The sequence below is a fragment of the Coturnix japonica genome, chromosome 34, assembly GCF_054131305.1.
Source record: "Coturnix japonica strain WE chromosome 34, WE-NBRP24, whole genome shotgun sequence".
NCBI classification, from domain to species: Eukaryota; Metazoa; Chordata; class Aves; order Galliformes; family Phasianidae; genus Coturnix; species Coturnix japonica.
The window spans coordinates 1048459-1056682 of NC_140696.1; the positions used below are offsets into that span (position 1 = coordinate 1048459).

Here is an 8224-nt window from a genome sequence, read left to right on the forward strand (position 1 = left end):
CTCCCCACAAGTGCCACCTTGACCTGCTGTCCATGCTCTTTTTAATACACCCCAGTATTCCATCGGCTTTTTTGGCTACAAGGGCACACTGCTGGCTCATGGTCAATCTGTCGTCCACCAGGACACCCAGGTTCCTCTCTTCAGAGCTCCTCTCCAGCAGCTCTTCCCCCAGCCTGTACTGGTGCATGCAATTACTGCTCCCTAGGTGCAAGACTCTACACTTGCTTTTGTTAAACCTCATCCGGTTTCTTACTGCCCAGCTCTCCAGCCTGTCCAGGTCTTGCTGAATGGCAGCACAGCCTTCAGGCATGTCAGCCAGTCCTCCCAACTTCGTGTCATCACAAACTTGCTGAGGGTGGTCACTATCTCCTCATCAAGGTCGTTGATGAAGATATTGAACAAGACCGGACCCAGCACTGACCCCTGGGGGACGCCGCTAGTTACAGGTCTCCACCTGGATTCTGCACTGCCAACAACGTCTCTCTGTGCTCTGCCAGTCAGCCACTTCTCAACCCACCTCTCTGTCCACTCATCTATCCCACGCTTGCTCAGCTTGTTATAAGGATGTCCTGGGAGACAGTACCAGATGCCTTGCTGAAATCATGGTAAACTACATCCACCGCCCTATCCAAAACTATCTTGCAGGTTCTTAGTTCTTTACCACTGTTTCCTTTCCCACGCCTTACAACTACAAGCAGCTAGAACAATGTTCTCTGAAGATATCCAGGACAGAAGAGTCCCGGTAGATCAGTATCAAGCCCAGCTCACGGGAGGCCAATGCCCACTGTTTCCTGCCTGATAAACGCAGATCTCTGGCAGCATTCAATTGTCTTCCCTGTACAACCACCCAGCCCCCCTCGTCATCATCAAAACCAGTATCATTTTAAAGTCAATGAATCTTGCCTGTAAAAGCACATCTAGCCTCCTACAGAAATTCATTGGTTTGGGGGACTGAAATTGAGAACACATCTGTAGGCAAACACTCCCATCAACTTCCATATGTCTGAATGTGCAGCCCCTCCTCATGCAGTGACCCTCCTTCCACAATTGCAGACGGTTTCATTCCCCACAGCAACTTCACAGTGGCAGAAGGGACGGACACCTCCCTGTAACCAGAAGGAAACAACAAAGGAAAATAAAGGGACGCCCGCAACCTCTCCAGCCTGTCCCGGTCCCTCTGGTTGGCTTCCCTCCCCTACAATATATTGACTGCACTGCTCAGTTTGTATCGTCTGCAAACCTGCCATCATCTATGTCACTGACAAAGGAAGATGCTGAAGAGCAACGGTTTATATGGGTTAATACCTTGGGAGCCCCTCTCTTCAAGGAGCTAGTTCTGCAAGTCTGAGTCCCACAAAGGGTGGTCTCCATAGACGTTCAAATTCGTGCTGCACAACCCTACTTAATTTTCTGTATTCATTTCTGTATTGATCTCATGTGGATCAAAATAACACAGTATCTGCAACGAGTCTAGGCCGAGCAAAACTTTTGATGGAGGGAGCAAAGAGATCAAGACAAGATGATGTAGTGCAATGCAGTCAAAGCAGCTGGCCAAGCAAAAGCTATGTGCATGCATTTCCAAGCTGAGCACGCACCTGGAGCTGGGACTGTATCACTCATTGTCAGAAGAATTCCTGAGTACCCTCATAAAGAAAGCTATACACCAGTGTGACTGGAGTCCATTTACACCAATTAGACCTCTTTACATTTTAATAAGCACCATTTACTACTCCAAAGTTGCACTTCCCTTTGCCTTTCCATCTGAAGGGCTTTGAAAAAGTCTCTGAAATAGAAATTCTGTGATTGCTGTAATACACTTGGGTAGGTATCTGGACTTCCAACTTGAGACATCCAGCGCCTTTTACAGAAATAAAGAATACTCAAGGACTTACGCCACCAAATTCCAACTCAGTTTTACACCACTGGTTTTTGATCTGATAGGCAGGAGACAGCGAAAGGCAGCTGCTCAGCAATCCCAGGAAGACAGCTGGGCTCTAGGGAGACAAGAAGGGCAGTAAGGTGACAAACAAAGTGATTATAAGGTTTTATTTAACAGCTCTGTATGGGATGATTCAACTACTTCAAGCTCCAGCAAGCTGCTAGAGACTGATAAAGCAAGACACCTCAGCGACCTCAAAAGCTGACAGCCTTTCAAAAGATAAACTGAACATACCATCTCAAAAAGCATACAATCAATCCATAGAAATTAATCCAGCAAGCAGTCCTATGGTCAAATTGTGTGCTGCCAGTAAAGCCTTTTCATGAGCATTAAGAACATTTCTGGTTAGAGAGTTATCACAACATGGGCAGAAAATACCTAGGAGAATAGGAAAAAGAAAAAAGTAACCTACCCTTACCCTTACCCTACCCTTATCCAACTCCTCTCCCACATTTAGAATTGAAACAAGTTCAAATGCCATAAAAAATTGGGGGAATAAAACCATCTGGTATTTCCCAGGCAAACCACCAAGACCACAGAACCACAGAATAGCCCAAGTTGTAAAGGAACCACGAGGATTATCAAGTCCAACCCGATGCTCCAGGAAGGACAACCTAAACTCAAACGGCCTTTAAGCTGCAGCAGCTCAGGGCCAGGCCCACAGCCTCAGGGAGCATGTTCCATGACCGCTGGTATCAGACACAGCAAGCACAGGGAGCAGGCAGGTAGGCACAGCAAAGCAGCAAGCAAAGCCCAATTTCTCAGAGGGGGCCTGCTAACAGGAAGACCAGACACTGTCCTCCCAAAAAAACTCCACCATTTTGACAGCCAAAACAGAAACTACATTTTCGGTTCTCATGACTCTTCCCTGTGCTCCCAAATAAATAGTTTCGTGACATCCTCTATCACACTGCAACTGCTCAGAAGTAATAATCAAAATTATATCACTCATAAGAAACTCACTTTTGCATGGTGGTAACGAGAGTCCATTCCCATTGTGTCCCTCCGTGTTATGAACACTGCAATTGGCCTTCTGACAGCCTCCTGAATGAATCCACCAAAAGCAAGGAAGCACCCTGCCCTTACTCTGAAGAGAGAAAGAAAGCAAGGTTCATGGAAACAGGCACACAAGGCTCGCAACCAGACACGGTGCTCCAGGCTCCTGATCATGCCAGAGATAGGACTACCACAGTGCCAGAACATGATTTACCACTAAAGGAAACATCTGGGAGCACAATCACAACTTCAGCACAAGCTGTAACGGCTCAGCATATTTAGCTTTCGTATCATACAGCTGGAGAACGAGATACTCCCAAGCATCAGTCAGCAAGCACTCGGATGAGCCAGCCCTTTGGTTTTAATGATGACTGCCACCTTTGACACCTTACCAGAAGATACTTCCATTTATTAGCCTGGACTTCGTTTCTTCCATCAGCAGCTGCTCCTAAACTGCCCTTGATTCATACAGCGATACCATCGACTTCTAGCACGAGCTGACCTGCAAGACAGAGAAAAGAAAGCAGGATGACAACAAACACAGACGTAGCATCCTTTAATTATCTTGAACAACAGCAACAACAAAAACAGGAGATAAGTGCTGCTGTGGATGCACCCCAATTTATAAAGAAATGGAAAACCAGCCAGGCCTCAGCAGCCCAACCTCCCACCCCATACGTTCCACCTTCCGCCCCACAAGTGCCACATCACACCCCAACAGTGTCTACTTCCGCCCCACAAGTGACACCTCACGCCCCACAACTTCCACATCCCACCCCACAAGTGCCACCACCTGACCCACAAGTGCCAACTCCTGCCCCACTAATGCAACTACCTGCCCCACAAGTGCCAACTCGCGCCCCACAAGTGCCAACTCCTGCCCCACAAGTTCTACCTCCTGCCTTACAAGTGCCACCCCCTGCCTCACAGCTTCCACCTCCCGCCCCACAAATGCCACCTCCTGCCCTACAAGTGCCACCTCAGGCCCCACAAGTGCCCCTCCCGCTCCACAAGTGCCACGTCCTGCCCCACAAGTGCCATCTCCCGCCCCACAAGGGCCAAATCCTGCCACGCAACATCCACCTCCTGCCCCACATCATCCCACCTCCCACCCCACAAGTGCCACCTCCTGCCGCACAAGTGCCAATTCCAGCCCTAAAAGTGCCAGCTCATGCTTCACAATTGCCAGCTCCTGCCCCACATCATCCACCTCCTGCCCCACAAGTGCCACCTCCTATCCCACATGTGCCAACTCCTGCCCCACAAGTGCCATTTCCTGCACCACATTTGCCACCTCCTGCCCCAAAAGTGCCACCTCCTTCCCCACAAGTGCCACCTCCCGCCCCACAAGTTTAACCTCCAGACACACAAGTGCCACGTCCTGCCCCACAAGTGCCATCTCCCGCCCCACAAGTGCCAAATCCTGACGCGCAACTTCCACCTCCTGCTCCACAACTGCCATCTCCTGCCCCACAAGTGCCACCTCCCGCCACAAAAGTGCCACCTCCCACCCCTCTATGGCCACCTCCTACCCCACAAGTTACACCTCTTGCCCCACAAGTTACACCTCTTGCCCCACAATGTCGACCCCCGCCCCACATGTGCCACCACCTGACCCACAAGTGCCATCTCCTGCCCCACAAGTGCCGGCTCCTGCCCCACAAGTGCTACCTTTCGCCCCACAGCTTCAACCTCCAGCCACACAAGGGCCAACTCCTGCCCAACAAGTGCCACCTCCCGCCCCACAAGTGCCACCTCCCGCCCCACTACTTCCACGTCACACCCCAAATCTTCTTACCTTCCACCCCACAAGTGCCACCTCCTGCCCCAAACCTTCAACCTACTGCCCCACAACTGCCATTTCCCACCCAGCAATTGCCACCCCCCGCCCCACAAGTGCCTCCTCCCACCCCACAAGTGCCAACCCTTACCCCACAAGTGCCAACTCCTGCCCCACATCATCCACCAACCGCCCCACAAGTGCCACCTCCTGCACCACAAGTGCCACCTCCCGACCCACAACTTCCAGCTCCCGCCCCAATAGTGCCAGCTCCCGGCCCACAATTGCCACCTCCTGCCCCACAACTTCCATCTCCCACTCCACAAGTGCCACCTACTGCACAACAAATACCATCTCCTGCCCCATAAGTGCCATCTCCTGCCCCACAACCGCTACCTCCTGCCTCATATCATTCACCTCCCGCCCCACAATTTCTACCTCCTGCTCAACTAGTGCCACGTGCTGCCCCACAAGTTCCATTTCCCGCCCCACAAGTGCCACCTCCCGCCCCACAAGTGCTAAATCGTGCCGCACAACTTCCACCTCCCGCCCCACAACTGCCACCTCCCGCCTTAAAAGTGCCACCTCCCGACCCACAAGTGCCTCCTCCTGTCCCACAGTTGTCACCTCCCGCTCCACAAGTTACACCTCACCCCCCACATGTTCTACCACCCACCCCACAAGTGCCACCTGCAGCCCCAGAAGTGTCAAATCCTGCCACACAACTTCCACATCCAGCCCCACAAGTGCCACCTCCCGCCCCACAACTTCCACTTCCCGCCCGACAACAGCCTCCTCCTGCCCCACAAGTGCCTCCTCCTGCCCCACAAGTGCTACCTACTTCCCCACAAGTGCCACCTCCTGCCGCATAAGTGCCACCTCCTGCCCCACATTATCCACCTCCTGCCTCACAAATGCCTCCTCCTGACCCACAATTGCCACCTGCCGCCCCACAACTTCCACTTCCCGCCCAACAACAGCCTCCTCCTGCCCCACAAGTGCCTCCTCCTGCCCCACAAGTGCCTCCTCCTGCCCCACAAGTGCTACCTACTTCCCCACAAGTGCCACCTCCTGCCCCACATCATCCACCTCCTGCCTCACAAATGCCTCCTCCTGACCCACAATTGCCACCTGCCGCCCCACAACTTCCACCTCACGCCCCACAAGTGCCACCTCCCGCCCCACAAATGCCACAACCCGCCCCATAAATCCAACTCCTGACCCACAAGTGCCACCTCCCGCACCACAAGTGCCACCTCCTGCCCCACAAGTGCCACCTCCCGACCCACATGTGCAAACTTCTGCCCCACAAGTGCCAGCTCCTGCCCCTCAAGTGTCACCTCTTCCCCACAAGTGCCACCTTCTGCTACACAAGTGTCACTTCCTGCCGCACAAGTGATACCTCCAGCCCCACAACTGCCACCACCCGCCCCACAACTTCCACCTCCCGCCTCACAAGTGCAACCTCCAGGCCCACAAGTGCCACCTCCAGTTCCACAAGAATTAACCCCTTGCCCCACAAGTGCCACCTCCCACCCCACAAGTGCCACGTCCTTCCCAATTGCCACGTCCTGTCCCACAAGTGCCAACTCCTGCCTTACAAGTGCAAATTCCTGCTTCACAAGTGACAGCTCATGCTTCACAAATGCCAGCTCCAGCCCCACATCATCAACTTCCTGCCCCACAAGTGTCACCTCCAACCCCACAAAGACAGCCTCCTGCCCCACATCATCCACCTCCTGCCCCACAAGTGCCAATTCCTGCCCCCCAAGTGCCAGCTCCTGCCCCACAAGTGCCAGCTCCTGCCCCACAAGTGCCACCTCCTGCCCCACAAGTGCCACCTCCTGCCCCACAAGTGCCAACTCCTGCCCTGCAACTTCCACCTCCTGCTCCACAAGGGCCATCTCCTGCCCCACATCGTCCACCTCCCACCCAACAAGTGCCAATTCCTGCCCCACAAGTGCCAGTTCATGCCCCACAAGTGCCAGTTCATGCCCCACATCATCCACCTTCTGCCCCACAAGTGCCACCTCCTGCCCCACAACGACCACCTCCTGCCCCACAAGTGCCAATTCCTGCCCTAAAAGTGCCAGCTCATTTCCCTGAAGTGCCAGCTCCTGCCCCACAAGTGCCACATTTTGCCACACCACTGCCACCTCCCCCCCCAAATAATCCACCTCCTGCCCCACAAGTGCCAGCTCCTGCCCGATAAGAGCCACTTCCTGCCCCACAAGTACCTCTTCCCTCCCAACAAGTTCCAATTTCCGCCCCACAAGTGCCACCTCCTGCCCCACAAGTGCAACCTCCTGCCCCACAAATGCCACCTTTCGCCCCACAAGTGCCACCTCCCGCTCCACAACTTCCACCTCCTGCCCCACAAGTGCCACCTCCCGCCCTACAACTTCCATCTCCTGGCCCACAAGTGCCACCTCCTGCCTCAAAAGAGCCACCTCCCGCCTCACAACTTCCACGTAACGCCCCATAAGTTCCACCTCCTGCCCCACAAGTGCCACCTCTCGTCCCACAAGGACAACCTCCTGCCCCACAAGTGCCACCTCCTGCCCCACAAGTGTCAAATCATGCTCCACAAATGCCACCTCCTGCTCCACAAGTTCCACCTCTTGCCCCACAAGTGCCAAATACTTCCCCACAACTTCCACCTTCTGCCCCACTAGTGCCAACTCCAATTCCACAAGTGCCACCTCCAGCCCTACAACTGCCACTTCCAGCCCCACAAGTGCCACCTCCCGCCCAACAACTTCAACATCCCACCACACAAGTGCCAACTCCTGCCCGTGTGCCACATCCTGCCCCACAAGTGCCAGCTCCTGCCGCACAACTGACAATTCCTGCCCCAAAAGTGACAGCTCATGCTTCACAATTGCCAGCTCCTGCCCCACATCATCCACCTTCTGCCCCACAAGTGCCACCTCCTGCCCCACAAGTGCCACATCCCGCCCAACAATTGTGGCCACATGACAAACAAGTTCCACTTCCGCCCCACAAGTGCCACCTCCTGCCCCACAAGTGCCATTTCTTACCCCACAGGTTCCAGATCCTACCCCACTGGTGCCATTTCCTGCCCCACAAGTGCCATTTCCCCCCCCACATGTGCCAACTCCTGCCTTACAACTTTCACCTCCCACCCCACAAATTCCACCTCCCACCCCACAAGTTCCACCTCCTGCCCCAAAAGTGCCAATTCCTGCTTCACAAGTGCCAGCTCATGCTTCACAAATGCCAGCTCATGCCCCACATCATCAACTTCCTGCCCCACAAGTGCCAGCTCATGCCCCACAAGTGCCACCTCTTGCCCCACAGGTGCCACCTCCTGCCCCACATCATCCACCTCCTCCCCCAAAAGTGACAATACCTGTTAGACAAGTGCCACCTCCCGCCCCACAACTTCAACATCCCGCCACACAAGTGCCGACTCCTGGCAACGTGTGCCACATCCTGCCCCACAAGTGCCAGCTCCTGCCCCACATGTTCCACCTACCACCCCACAA

At 54.1% G+C, this 8224-nt stretch overlaps 1 long non-coding RNA gene across 1 annotated transcript; it reads right to left on the reverse strand.

Moving 5' to 3' along the window:
- Positions 1-331: 331 nt before the first annotated feature.
- Positions 332-3534, reverse strand: LOC146755271 (uncharacterized). Its single transcript, XR_014938188.1, has 4 exons — positions 3328-3534; positions 2903-3026; positions 1893-1994; positions 332-1106 (listed from the first exon to the last, which is right to left on the reverse strand). It is a non-coding gene; the product is annotated as an uncharacterized LOC146755271 (long non-coding RNA).
- Between the last annotated feature and the right edge of the window lie 4690 nt (positions 3535-8224).